The sequence below is a fragment of the Apteryx mantelli genome, chromosome 1 (assembly GCF_036417845.1).
Source record: "Apteryx mantelli isolate bAptMan1 chromosome 1, bAptMan1.hap1, whole genome shotgun sequence".
NCBI lineage: Eukaryota > Metazoa > Chordata > Aves > Apterygiformes > Apterygidae > Apteryx > Apteryx mantelli.
The window spans coordinates 35,016,822-35,031,058 of record NC_089978.1 but is presented as its reverse complement, the minus strand read 5'-3'; the positions used below and the strand labels follow the sequence as shown (position 1 = coordinate 35,031,058).

At 39.6% G+C, this 14,237-nt stretch overlaps 1 protein-coding gene across 7 annotated transcripts in view; it reads right to left on the bottom strand.

Annotated features, from left to right (window-relative positions):
- Positions 1-14,237, bottom strand: part of ENOX1 (ecto-NOX disulfide-thiol exchanger 1) — a 367,098-nt gene that overhangs the window by 239,418 nt on the left and 113,443 nt on the right. The gene's annotated exons all lie outside the window — the stretch shown is intronic.

Sequence of the window (14,237 nt, the reverse complement as noted above, 5' to 3'; positions counted from 1 at the left end):
AAAGTCTCCTTTGACCCCTAATGAGTCAGAGATTAACTCAAACTGTGAAGCATAAAGCTTAATATACCTCTAATAATTTGTTTTCATTTACTGCAATAACTCCGGGATGCTGATCTATGGAAACTCCAACTCCTGAATCAAGACAGACAAGATATTGACTAAACAATACTTTGAGGCAGTAAGTAAGTCCCCCCAATCTCATGAAGAAGAATTTCCCTTAAATCAGCATTAACTAAATGACTCAGGCTTGCCATACCCCAGTCTGAGATATTATGCCTGAATTACAGGAAGGAAGATGAAGGCAGGGTGAAATAGAGGACACTGCTTTCCACAGCGCTCTGTCCATACCTGCGAGCAGCCCATTGGAGAAACCGCTGATCTGATCTGTAGGTAACCCAGGGCATCTACAGCTCCATTTGACTTTATTTTGGTGAACAAAACTGTATACCTTAAAAGCCTTGTCTGTATTTTTCATGCAGCTGTCTTTTATTCCCTTTCAGTATTTGTGGCTGCTATATGAATAATGCACTTTCCAAGGTGGATAATAAAAACTGCAAAAGGAATCAGCTCCAGATGGGTTACAAAATTGATCCCTTCACTACCACCTTATAGGCATCAACATTAGAAAGTTTTCTCAAGAAAGAGGAGGTTAGGATAGATGAAGGAGAACATAGTGGAAAATATCAATAAAATGAAAGCATAAATACCATTAATAAATCACAAGCACAGCTTATAACTCCACATACTGATTTCAAAAAAGACAGTCCTAACTGATAAAATATATACATACTCCTCTGAATTTGCTAATTTGTTTTTAAGCAGTATAGAACCACTCCCTAATTTCAAAGCACTGTCCAGTGACTCTTTGTATTATGTAAAGTACATGATTTGGACATGTTGACTTCTCTAATTAGTCTATAAATACTTGACTTTTACCCACTACTTTGGTAAGTGTGATAATTGCCAGGGAAAGGCCAAAGCATTTATGGTCAATCAGATGATGAGAAAAGGAATATGGCCCTTTCAGTGAGTAAAATGTAAAGCATTATGTAGCAAGGCAGAAGCTATTAGCAGGATCAATATTTCTCCTAGTACCTTAATAAATCATTATATCAAAGAACAGTTGCAGGATGAAGAAAACCTCATTCTACCAAAAAGGATGCTTCCAAATCAGCAAATAAAACATCATTTAAATTACAAAGACCTAACTGGTGTACAAAGGCAAATGGTAAGCACAGAATACAGCCCTGTGATGCTAGACGTGTAAGCATTTTGAATCATTAGTGAAGGAAGAAAAGCAGAAAGACAAAGAAACAGCTATGCTAAGAGCTACACATGCATAATTTGCAAATTGGTAAATATGTATGAACCCACCAAACTGTAGCTGACTGATGACACCATGTTTGGTGTAGATATCATAGGCAATAGAACCAGAAGAACACCTGGAAAACAGGGTGGCCCTCAGTATCTTTACTATTATACTGAAAAGAGTTTTTGCTTCTCTTTTCTTCTCTTTAGCTAGCTCTGCTGTTATTGGAAAAAAACAAACATGTAAATGCAAGGGTTGGGGAAGGGAAGATATCTTCTAAAGGCTATTTTAAAGCAAGGAAACTTTTACTCTCAGCTGACACTACATATCACTGCTTACCCAGTATAGCTACCATCACATATAACCATATTACACACTTGGGCAGAAGACTGAGAAGGAAACTCTAAGAAAAGCTAATTTGAGTTCCATTCAAATAAGGATTAAAGGACTATGATAATGTACGTCCCACACAGTAGATAACCCTCCCAGTATACATACATGCCTCTGAGAAGAAGATAAATCATGACAATCTACTTTGCGTGATGTTGCAAACTTACACATTGCTATGAAGGATAGCAGTGCACAGCTTGTGAACAGCCATCACCACAGTTTTTGGAAATACCAGCTCATAGAACTTTTGATTTATAATGTTACCCTTCAATCTAAAAGAGAAATGATGAAATGCAGTGGGGAAAGAGTCACCAGAGTAATGAAAATATGAGTTCCCACTGGGTCAAAATGTAACACATTACTGTAACAAGTATTCTGGTTTATTCTTTTGTTTGAATAGTCTAGATTTAGCTCTTTACTGAAGAGTCATTACAGAAGAGCAAATATCTCTCAGTTGTTTAGTCATCTACTTTAGACCTCTATCACAGCCTTAGAAGCTTATTCCTAGTATATTTAGAGGCAACAATTTCATTATGGAAGTCAAAGTGGTTACTCTTTGGTTCTTTAGTTCATATTTCATATACTTCTAATCCCATATAGTTGACACTTTAGAAGGTCAACTGTCATATGGCCAGAAAGCTGACACCTCAAGAAAGTGAACAACGCAGGAAAAGGAGGGGAAAAGGACCATCAGATTGCTAAGTGACAGCTTCTCTCCTCTCTCAGCCAGCAGAGATGTAACCTGCCTCTCAGTTCTCTGGTAACATGGAGTTTTGGCCATATGGCAATTGACCTTATGGAGTGTTGGCCAAATGTGTTTCCACCATATGTCTGGATCTGTGAGTTGAATGCATACAAAAAAATGAACAATGCTTGAATATTTCATGCCCTAAACTCTCCATATAGAGGTATTTATTTTCTCAAACTGTAATTTATTCTGAAAAGTAAATCAGATCAGTCCCTCCATAAGTTGTCTCAAATCAGTTTGTTGGCTGGTCCTTGCGTTGAAGAAAACATACCAACCCTGCTTTACAGGGCATAATATGCCAAGTTTAGTATTAGAGAAACCTGTTTATATACTTAACTGCCTGTATGCCTCCCAAGGGTTCTTCCTTCTTTTCTATTGATTGTATGTGTTCTTCCACTCATCTCACGCCCACAAACATAGCTCAATATCTCTGCTAGTATCCCCCAATCTATTTCAAAAGCAGTTAAAGATATTCTTTTTGCCTGGATCCCAAAGTATTACTTATTGCTGGCATGTATCAGCTTTGTAGGCTGTAAACTGCTCAGGGCAGAGACTACTTGTTTATCTCTTAAATGGCCATAAAGGCATCATCAGCTTTACTAGTCAAATAATAAGCATCAGATGGGATCACTGTAAGCATGACCCAAACATCAGCAATCATGTCCCATGTGATCACAGGGGGAAGGCTAACAGAGTAGGTGTGCCCTTTCAATCCTATTGTCATAAGCCTCATTTTTTCCAGTGCAATAAAAAGGTGCAGTAACTCTCCAAGAGCTATTGGGATGGTGGCAAATGGATTCAGAAAGATTAAGGATTTTCTTATTCTAGTCTGCCTGAACAATTAATTAACAGCCTCCTTGTTTGTCATTAATTTTGGTTGCCATAGTAGCCTCTTTAAATGGTTTCTAACAAACAAGGAAGATTTATCCTTCTTACTCTAAATCGATCAGAAAATGAATGATTTCACAATCATTTTTGTTTCATTGTGACAGGTAAAGCATAACGAATCATTACAACAGTGCCTTCTGAAAAGGATAAGATGTCAGTTTAAATACAGAGCAATCTTAAAAAGCAGACCCAAAGATTAAAAGGGAAGTGCCAGTTCTGTGCAAACAAAAATACTGGCCCCAAAAGGAATGCAAAAAATGACAACAGTTTATAAATAATACATGTAAAAAAGTTTCTAGGAATTTTTTTGACTGCAATTAACACAATTTTGCTTGGATATAAATGCTTCTATGCACTGTTTGCTGCTCAAAATTCACAGCTAGTGAGAGACCAAGGAGGCAAAATATTGTAAAAGAACTTCCTGAAAAACAGAGTTAAAATGGATTAGCTGAAACAGGAAATTTTCATCCACTTTAGGCTGCTTGGATTGCAAAGAGAACAGCAGCCCACAAGGGAGAAGGGAGGGGGAAGTACACGTCTGCAAACTAATCGCGGAGTTCTGGCTATCATCCTGTACTGAGGTTTTGGACATGTTTAGAGAACCACAGGCTGCAACCTGCAAATTAGATCAATATGTTTCTTGCCTGATAAATTCCAGGAGAGAGATAACTGGTCTGTTATTGGAAAAGACTGTTGTTGCCTTTCTTCTAGAGGACAAGGTGACAGGTTCTCTTGAAACAGTAACTGCTCTTTGCTTCCGCACAAAACCATGCCTTGAAACAAGTGTCATTCTGATTATTGTCTGATCTATAATCTCTCTCAGTTTGAGTGCGGAGCAGGGAAGAGTTAAAGCGTAGCAACATAGACAAAATATTCCGATTTCCTTGATTAAAAAATTAGTAATAATCCTAGATACAAAATGCACTAGTCACATTGGACAACTCCTTCCAGCAAGAAAAGCAAAACAAACATCAAGGAAATGAGACTTGTATTCCTCATTATATTAGTCATTTCCTACAGTCATATCCAAATGTCCTTGAAGATTTTCTTACACCATTGATACCTAAAGTAATTGACTCAGCAACAAACCATAGCACAGTTAGATCCAATGTTTTTGCTCGTTTCCCCACCCTTTGAAAGACCTAAAGGGCAGTTTGGGGCCATTTCCCATACTGTCTAAGGAATCTGAACACAAAAGTGCTGGAGAGTTCATGAAACCATGAAAACCATGCTGCCACAAATATAGAATGACATAGGAAAAATATTTTCAATAGTTTAAACATCTGCTTTTCTACTGTTCAATTCTGGACTGACAGGCTAGTTTGTCTCCTAGGATAGGGGACTATTTGTTGATATGAACAAGCTACCAAGGACTGGAAATATAGAGTTATCTTGAAAAGCTAATGACCTGTGGAGATAAAGCTTGTAGAAACAAGGGAACTAGGGGGTAGTGCTTGCCTCTGTGATAACAGCATCATAGTGAGGGACATAAAGCCCCAGATATAAAGCCCAGGACCTGCCTGGGGAGACCCCAGGGAAGTGCAGCTGGCCCAGGGCACACGGATCAGTGCAGGGGCAGGGCCATGGTGTCCAACGCCGGGAGGCCATGCCCAGAGCTGTATCTGTTCTAAAAAAATCCATGTTACTGGGGTCATTTTTTTTAAACATCTGTCATTTTAAAGAAATGGCTCTTTTAACCTGAATCATTTCACAGATCCAATTTAGAAGGAATCTGCAGAGCCACCAAGCACAGCTGAAGGAACTGTAACCTCTGGTGGTGAGTGTGGAAATGAGAGCTTGAAGGCAGTATTTTCTGAGATCGGATCTGTCAGCAAAGAATAATAGTATCAAACTGCAGTCTTAGACAAAAAAGCAGATATGATGTTCATTCTCTGTGGTTATTTTTAACTGAACCTCTGTCTGTCCATCTATTATGCCTTTACTAGCAGAGCTGGGGTAGAAGCGGGAAGGGTTTGAAATTTTGAAGCCATCACAAAAGGCGGAGAGAAGTCACAAAAGGTAATTTCATTACTAGGAGTTTAATGAAAACCAGCAGTCAGACAGCGAAGCAGCACACAAATTGGTGCCCACTGAGAGGAAGGCAGGCAGAGCAGCCAGTGTAAATTCTGCCTGGGAAAAGCCAATTGGCACACGTGAACAGACCTGCCAGCTGGCATGGATGTACCTCCAAAACAGGGGCTGCTCCTTGCCTGCAGGGACAGCATATGGGATATGAGGAGGAGCTAGAAAACTGAGGTAGGAGTTGTAGGGGACATGGGACACTGATCTGTTAAAAGAGGCTTCCTCCACTGGTTGCAGAGCAATTTTTTTCTGGGAATCTGTTGTGCACCGTTGTGCTTTGCCTTTAAGTGCTGGGCAAAGCCTACCCCAGTGCATGCCTATATGATTTGCCTGTTGACAGTAGCCTGCTGTGCCCACACTCTGAGCAGATGCAAGATTGTTCTGCCCATGGTTGGAAGCAACTGGAAGCCACATAAACATACTATCAGTGCTGAGGCCAAGTTAACGGCATTAAGTCAGAGCTAATAAATACTGACAATCAGGGAAATTCATTAGCTGGTACTCAACATCATGTTAACTGTGCCACACAGCTTCTAGTCAGCTTGGAAAATGGGCAGAGTGAACTCACACCCATCAGTGGAGGATTGGGTAGACATAACCCGCATCTGTTGGTCTATTGATTCTGACAACTTGAATCCTGATGAACTGAAGTATAAACCGGCCATTTCAAACTTTTGGTGAGATTTTGCAGAAGGGAGTAGAGAAGGAGAAGTAGGGGAGTAAAGAATGGATTCTGGACCCAGGCCACCAGCTGCTGAGTTACAGCATTCTATTGGGAGTGCTAGGCAAAAAGTTTGTAGTCTGAACACACGCCTGGAGGCCCTGAGACTGAAGAGCAATATCTAGGTTTGATTTAAACTTCAGACTTTTAAGAATCTCATGTATTCAGTGGTGAAGCCGCTTGTCAGCAGCTCAGTGAATGGTCAGGATATGCAGTGAGATGTTTTCATAGAAGCAAACAAAATACTGCCACAAAGGACACCCACGTAAACTTAGTTTTTGTATTATAACTTAAAGACCTTAAAATAGTGTGTTGCATTTGGCTATCAAACACTGACTTCTTTTGAAAGCCTGTCCCATGTCACTGCAAGCTGTCTGTTGGTTGTATGGCTCTCAAGAGAGACAAACTTTCCAACATAAATCTCAACTCCATTGAAGCTACAGAAGGACCTACAGTGAGAAACATTGGTGTAAAAATCAGAGATGCATTCATGGGAGAAGGGCTGTGTGATTTACCATTATAAAATCAGGAGGCAGAGGTCTAGCATTAAAGGGGTACACTCTCAGAGGGATTATAGAAAAATCACAGGCTCAGAATGCTCCGTGCCCCTGCACAAGGGGACGTCTTGCTCTCTCTGTCTATCCACAGTTCATTGGGTCCAGATAGTGCATTTGATTGATTTCACTCATGTGTGACTGACACGAAAACAACTGGTCTGCAGAACTTTGACCAAGATTAGAGAGAGAAGTCTGAATAGCTCATGAAAAAAAGGAAGAATATCTGGAAATGATATTAGATTTCATTGCAGAAGACGCTATGTATTCAACCTGCTACTCTCTAATCATCTCCCTTCCCTTCTCCTCTTTTTTCCTTGACCCCTCAAAATAGGAAAAAGGACACTTGAGATGTATTCATGGAGTGAAAGAAACATAGAACAGTGTGATTAACTTCCTAAGTATGTTTGACAGCCTTCAAACATTAAAAGAAATGCATTTTAAAGAAATTAAGTCTCCTCTAAGCAAAAATCATAATTTGCCAGTCAATTTTATGAACAAGTTGCTAAATTTCAGACTCAGTCCTCTCCTGGATTTAACTTAGGACCTTTGCTTTCAAGATTCCTAGTCCCTCTGAAACATTGCTCTTTTTTTTCTTTGGTGCTGGCTCTTTGTTCTTAATTAGATGGAGTCAGGTTTCCACTGAGATGGCAAGAATAGTGTCATCAGTGTGTTATCTGTCAAGTACTTCCATAACTGTCTTCAATTGCTCTCATAAATCTAGTGCCTCTGTGCAATCCCACATTATGAAAATTGTATGCTGTCTTTCAAAGTCCTTCCTCTACTCTGTGTACAAAAGTAGTTCTGGTAGTAAATGTAGAAAACCTCCCTAAGAATACCAGCAAGTGCAATTAGCAATAGCAAAAAGAAAGAGTTGGTTTGTTACTCAGTGGGAGGAAAAGCTATTAGAAAGATCATCTGTGATCAAAGAGTCAACACAGTAAACATTGGAGACAGGAGTAGGAATTCAAGCTATAATAGAAAAAAGCAGATTAGAGAGCACCGAGATAAGTTAAAGATTTTCATATTGGCTGGGCCTTATAAATATCACCCTAGAACATGTAGAAAACTGACTGAGGGAATCTTAGAGCATCTGGCAATTTTCTTTGAGAGGCCAGAAATAGTCAGCTGAACAAACACTAAATGGGAAATAACCAAATAGGTTTAGTCTCACTGGGAAGGATCTGGGGTTATACAGTGAATCTCAAGCTTAACCAGACTCACTGTCATGTACTTACAAATATCAGTTTGGAAACACAAAGGAGAGTGTTATCTAAAAGACACATGGGGGAAATTCTCCTCTTCTACTTCACTTTGGAAAGACTTAAGTCATAACCTTCAGTCCAGTTTTGGTCCCCACATATTAATGGAGACATGACCAGTTGACCACGAGCAATCAACAAAACACGACTTACAAAAAGACTGAAAGAATAAAATGCTGTTTAATGTTGAGAAGACAAGACTTGGGGGAAACATGACAAAAGCCATTGAAAATATTAAAGATGGCTGCAAAGAAAAAGGGAACAAACCACTCTTATTCACCATAGATAGGACAGAAGTAACTTGCAAATTAGAAAAGGAAAAAAGAAATTTCTAATGGTAAGGAAAATTAAGCCTTGGGATGAATTGCCCAAACAGTCTGCAGAATCTCTATCAGTGGAGACCCTCAGAAATGGGTCAACCAAGGCTCTGCTGGTAATAGTGTCAATATAGTTGAGGCAACCGCAGGGCCCTCATGCTACCTGCTGATTTTCTACGATTCTAAGAAACGACCTGTGGCTAGTTAGCAAGAGAATAATTTTTTGAGTTCTAGGATATTTTGGGCAATAGTATGTATTACCTTCTTCTTGGTTAATTTTTAATAGGGTCTGAAAGCTCAAAGTTAAAGAGTGGCTTGACCCAAGATTTTCTTTCATCTTTTTATTTTCATTTTTGCTATTTGAGCAAACTGCCTGGTCATACTTTCCTCTAACTCTTGTAAAGCCTCTTGAATACAATATTCTGTAGTCTTTCCCCCTCTCCCCCCCAAAATGTGTGATCAGTGGCATTAAGTAGGCACACATTATTTCCTGAATGGTTGCTTATAGCCATTATTGGATCATTTCTGCTATACAATCAATGAACTCCTATTAATGTTGATGTGCATTTCTTTTAGTTTTTCTTTTTGGTTTTCACTTGTCACACCTAATCATCAATTTCTGTACCTGATGCAATAATTGATCCTAGCAATCTAAGTCCCTGTGGAGCAGTATATCTTAGGACTTCAATCCCAAATGGTTATGTATGTTACACTTCAGCCTAGAAAGCAAGCTGAAACTTTCTTATCATATTCAAGGATTTTCCTTATTATTATTTATGCTATTGATTGAACTTTGCTGGGATTTGAGTGCTGAAGATGAAGAGAGGCTGTTCCTGAATTGAACTGATTCCAAAGAGTTTTTATGAGGCTGGCAATGAGGAGTTGAATAATCATCACAGACAGTTTCTAATGACAATAGGGTTGCAAATATATTCATTGCAGGATCAAACTCACCATTATCCTCTCTCCAGCTACACAAATCCAAAAAGTTCCTTTAATTTTTACTATTTGAACTGCTAGCCTTTCCACGTATTTTAGCTAAAAAGTAAGAGAGAAGGGACATAAACTTGCCAACATTGTGTTAGGCTGTGGTGGAAAAAAAAAAGAAAATTTTTTATAACTGTTCTTTTTGGCTGGCATGGGGCCATTTTAACCCTCCTTGTGTTTTCATATAACAAGACCGGCAAATTTCACTGCTGTTTCTGATTTGGACAGTAGCAGTGACAGTGGATTTCTCCTTCTCTCAAGTGCAGAAGATATTTTAACTTCCTTTCAGAAGTGACATCAGTTCATATCTTTTTGTCTATGGCAACAGACTCTTCCTGGAGCTGGAGCTTATGATTTTTATCTTGTTGTGGCATCTGCTTTGGTCAAGGGGATTACTGATTACTTCTTCTGGTGATGATATTAGGCTGAACAGCTGTCTTCCCTATTCTATTATTATTATTCATGATGTGTGATTGATCTTTCTGAGGACCTTAGTGATAGAAAACTTAGCTTTTTTTTGCTGTCTTTCTTTTAAAGGGACTTGAATGGACAATTATTGTTTCTGAAATGTGCTAAAGCCACCATTTCACCGCATCTGTTGCTCACATATCTCTGGGCAGCCAGAATGAGGGCAATGAAAAGGTGTAAAATGTGCAGTTACCCATATGCTGAGAGCAATCATTTGCACACTTGTTGTCTTTCAAACAATGTCATTCATTACCTAGTACCGTACTGAGAAGAGTTTAAAGTACAGAAAAGAGAGAAGACACTGCCAGGGACTCCACCTAGGCAAAGCTGAGGTAAGATGCATTGGAGTAATTTTAACTGAGGGTACACCTCCATCATTAGTTACCAAGCTTCTAAACTTTGAGCTTGTTTTTACATCATTCATAACCATTTGACAGTCAGGTTGGCTATATTCAGCTTCTTAAAACTGGCACCTGAGTCAGGAACTTAGAATACATAGAGGGATATAGATATAAGGAACACAAACAGGAATTGTAAAAAAGTTTTGAAATATTACCGACAGGAATGGCAATTGTTTATTTGGAAAAACAAACAAATAAATAAATCAAATCAACTAGAGCATAAGGACAGTCCTCCTTTTAATATTTGACAGACTAACATATAGAAGGGGATGTTCAGCTTTCCCTATCTTTACTAGAAATGAGACACCAAACAACTTACTACAAAGAAAAGAAAGTTTGGATTTTAGGAATACCCTCTAAGTGCTGTGTAGTTCTAGAGTAGACTATGCTGGGTGGCACTGAATCTTTCTCCCCAGAGGATTTTTTTTTTGAAAAGACTAGATTAAACAAACATCTCTCACAGACTGTCTAAACATCCTTGCTCTTGATGGTAACCCAGGCAAATGGACCAAATGATCTTTGATGTCTTTAAGGTGTTTTTGACTTCTGACATGAAAGACCACTCCTCTTTTTTGTAAGGGGACCTTATACAAGCTATGATCAGCCAAGATCAATATCTAATCGCCACTTTGGAACAGAAGATGATGGGCACTGGGGTAAGACAAGTAAAGAGCCTTACATCTGAGTCTGAGCCTATGGACACTTAGGGTACTGAGCCATCATTCACATACATATATATGTATGTATATGTGTATGTGTGTATATATATATGTGTGTGTGTGTGTGTATTTAAATCAGCTTGTACATGCACCCCATGATCTGGATACATCAGCCTTTAAAAACTCACAGTCTTGTTTTATGAAATACAGCTGTCCCCACGAGGCAGCTTTGTGAGATGTACTTCCCCCACCCTCCCATTTTATTCTGCCACATTTCCTTTGAGCATCTAGCTTATAGATTTTCTTCAGGTAAAAGGCTACTCGGTTTCCATCTCTTCAATAATTCAGATATGCACATCAAATGCACGTGGCACAATTACAGGTAGCAACGTCCCCTTTCCTTCCTCCCCTTTTGCAGCCAGGCAATTTGCATTTAAGGTGTGAGAAGATAACACGCTCCTGTTTGCCTCCACGGTCCCAGTTTCTGCATCAACTTCTCCTGCTTCTTTGCAGACTTCCACACATTGTGCACGAGCAGCCGCTCCATCACCTCTGGTGGGAGAGCGGAGTGGGGAGAAAAGCCCAGCAGCACTGAGGATTTGGTCCCGCTGGCAACATGACTTTAAAGCAGGCGCGTGCACATAACGCAGCAGCAGCAGAGCACGTGCGGCGCTGGTGAGGGGAGCAAATGTGCGGTTGCCATGCTTACACGCTCTCACAGAAAACCGCTCTCCCTACGCTCTTCCCCCTCCTTTCTCCCTTCCCCCCCGCGTCGACTTTTGCCAGCCTGGTATTTTCACAGTTGCGTCTTCATTACTGGAGAAGTGGCAAAACAAGACAGTAACACTCAGTGCACTAATACCCCATTAGGAGCCAGCCCCGGCTGGCTGCCGTCCCGTGGGGCTGCAACACCAGGGCAGGGCAGGGCAGGAGAGGCGCAGCCCCGGGAGACGGGCGCCAGGACGAAATGCTAGCGGAAAGGGATGAAAACAGTGCTTTCCATCCCGCACGGCAGTGAATTTCCTTTTAGGATTCTGAATGGTTTTCGTCACCTTTGTTATTCTCTCTTTACCCTAAAACCAAGATACGTGTTTCACCATAGGGGTGTCAAGCGCAAAGATTAGAGGAGTCACTGAGGGGCAGTTGGAGAGATGCATCGTTTACTGACTCCAATGGGAAAATTTAAGAAACTCCAGCAATAAACGAATAAAATTCCAACAAAAAAAAAGGATAAGCAACAAAGGCAGAAGGGAAAATAAAGCTTCTTGGGAAAATATGCAAATGATCACAAGCAGGAAATTAAAGAGCGCTTAAGAAAACAAGAACTGTATAAGAAGAGAAGAAATATATGAGAAAAAAAATACACAAAATTTGCAGTGAAAGACATGGGATACAGGGAAAAAGCTGACCTGGATTAAACCAATGATTTCACCATTTTCCTTCAAAGTCAATACCAGATGCAAAAATACAATATCACATGCAGAAAAGTGGTGCAACAGATGCTTACACAGCTGCAGAAGAAGCTCTACCCAAACCCTAGGCTGAGTTCAATCAGGCAAGTGCTATATAATTCCTTTATAAATGTGTAATATGAAAACATTATTTGTGATGGCATTCTTATTGATGTAAATCTCTATTTGTGTAAAGATTCAGTGCAACACTTTTTGATAATACCTTGGGGCAATACCTTCCAAGGGGAAATTACGCTTTGTATTCCCTTTTCAGTAGAAATGTCTTGCTTTTTAATTTAATTGGTTTTCCTTTGCTCCCGCATTATAATAAAGGTGTAAACAGCAGTACCCAAACTACTTTATGCCACTTAGTATACATATATCATATTAATATCACATCTTGTCATTTTTTAAAATGGCATAATCCTAATTTGTGTATATATATCACAAAGCCATTATTTTTCAGGAATCAAATTTATGAACAAGGAAACTTTCAAAATGTGTTGCACAGCAGTTGTCAACTCCATTTGTATCAAATGCATGAGACCACAGGCCCAAACACACTTTGCTTAAGCAAATTTAGCAGTAACTCTTTGAAATCTTTGGTGAGCCACAGTCCAAGCAACATTCATAGATGAGTCTGGAAAGGAAAATTTTATAAAGCTGCTGCTGCTGGTAAAGGATTTACAACCCAGATACCAACACGTGCAAAAAGCTTTCTCCCTTTATTCTGAACTGCTCTCTGTGGCTGCAATTTTTTCTGCCCCTGCCTTCCCCTAAAAACAAGAACACAGACTTTGCCCCAAGGGATATCACCATGAAAGAAAGAAACAATGCATTCATAAAGCCTTACAATGACACAGATCATTCAACGGTTATGCAATTACTCTGAAAAGCTACATATTTTGAACACACAGCTTTCACTCAACAGAGGCCTGAGGCATCGCAATCGGGTTTCTATCTCAGCTATCTCTGCCAGTCTGATCTAGGGCTTTTGCTCACTATAGGAGCTGTAGCCATGTGTGAGGTTTACATCTAGGTTCAAATAGTTTCTAAAGCATTTTGGAGCTGAGGGCACATTAAAGGGTATTACCGGCTCATGATAATTTCAAAGAGCAAATAAAAAGTCTTGGATACCTCTCTCTCCCTAAATTCACCTTCTTTTGTTTGTGGTTTACAAGCCTCTTTCCCTACAGAATTCGCACAGACTAATGGCATACTAAATGACTACACAGAAGCAACAATGAAAGCAATTATACCCAAAGTGCTGTCAAGTAAACGAAGAGAACGAAACAGGGCCTATTCCAAACATGAACATTTTTGAAAATTATTATTTAGAGCCAGATACAACTCCCACAGACCTTGACTGTGCTCTGATACCAGGGTATGACTACCTAGATGGAAAAGCTGATTTCTATTGGTCTCTCCCACCAAATTTCTATAGAAATGCTGGTCTGTACTGCCTTCAAAAACAGTAAGAAATCAAATTTTTCTCTGTTATATACCTGCATAGCAAAACATATTGAAATGCAGAGATGTGTTTTCTACCCTCTAAATCATTGTGATCTCAGGCTGCAGTGCTTATTACACTATCGTTATAGCTGACAAGGATATAACATTAGCTATAGTCTCCTCAGCATTCCTTGCCATGCTGACAGTACAGGAGTCAAGCCATTATTATTCTGTTCTTTTTACAATCTCTTAAATACCAACTTTTTTATTATTATTTTCTTAAACTTTCTGTGAACCTGAGCTCCTCCTGACCTGACAGTCTCGGTAATTCTGCCGACCCTTTGTTAACCGTACTTCTAGAAACATCCACAGATGTAGCTGTGGGACAGCCGATCACATATTAGCAACACAGGTGGGAGCAATCGATTGCAGGGCCTTTTTAGATAATGCTGAAAGACGTAGTGATGAGATAAAAATGACTTACAGGCCCAATTCTTTTCTGCAGTTCAACTCTATAAACTGCAATAATTCACTTCGGGGAAAGACTA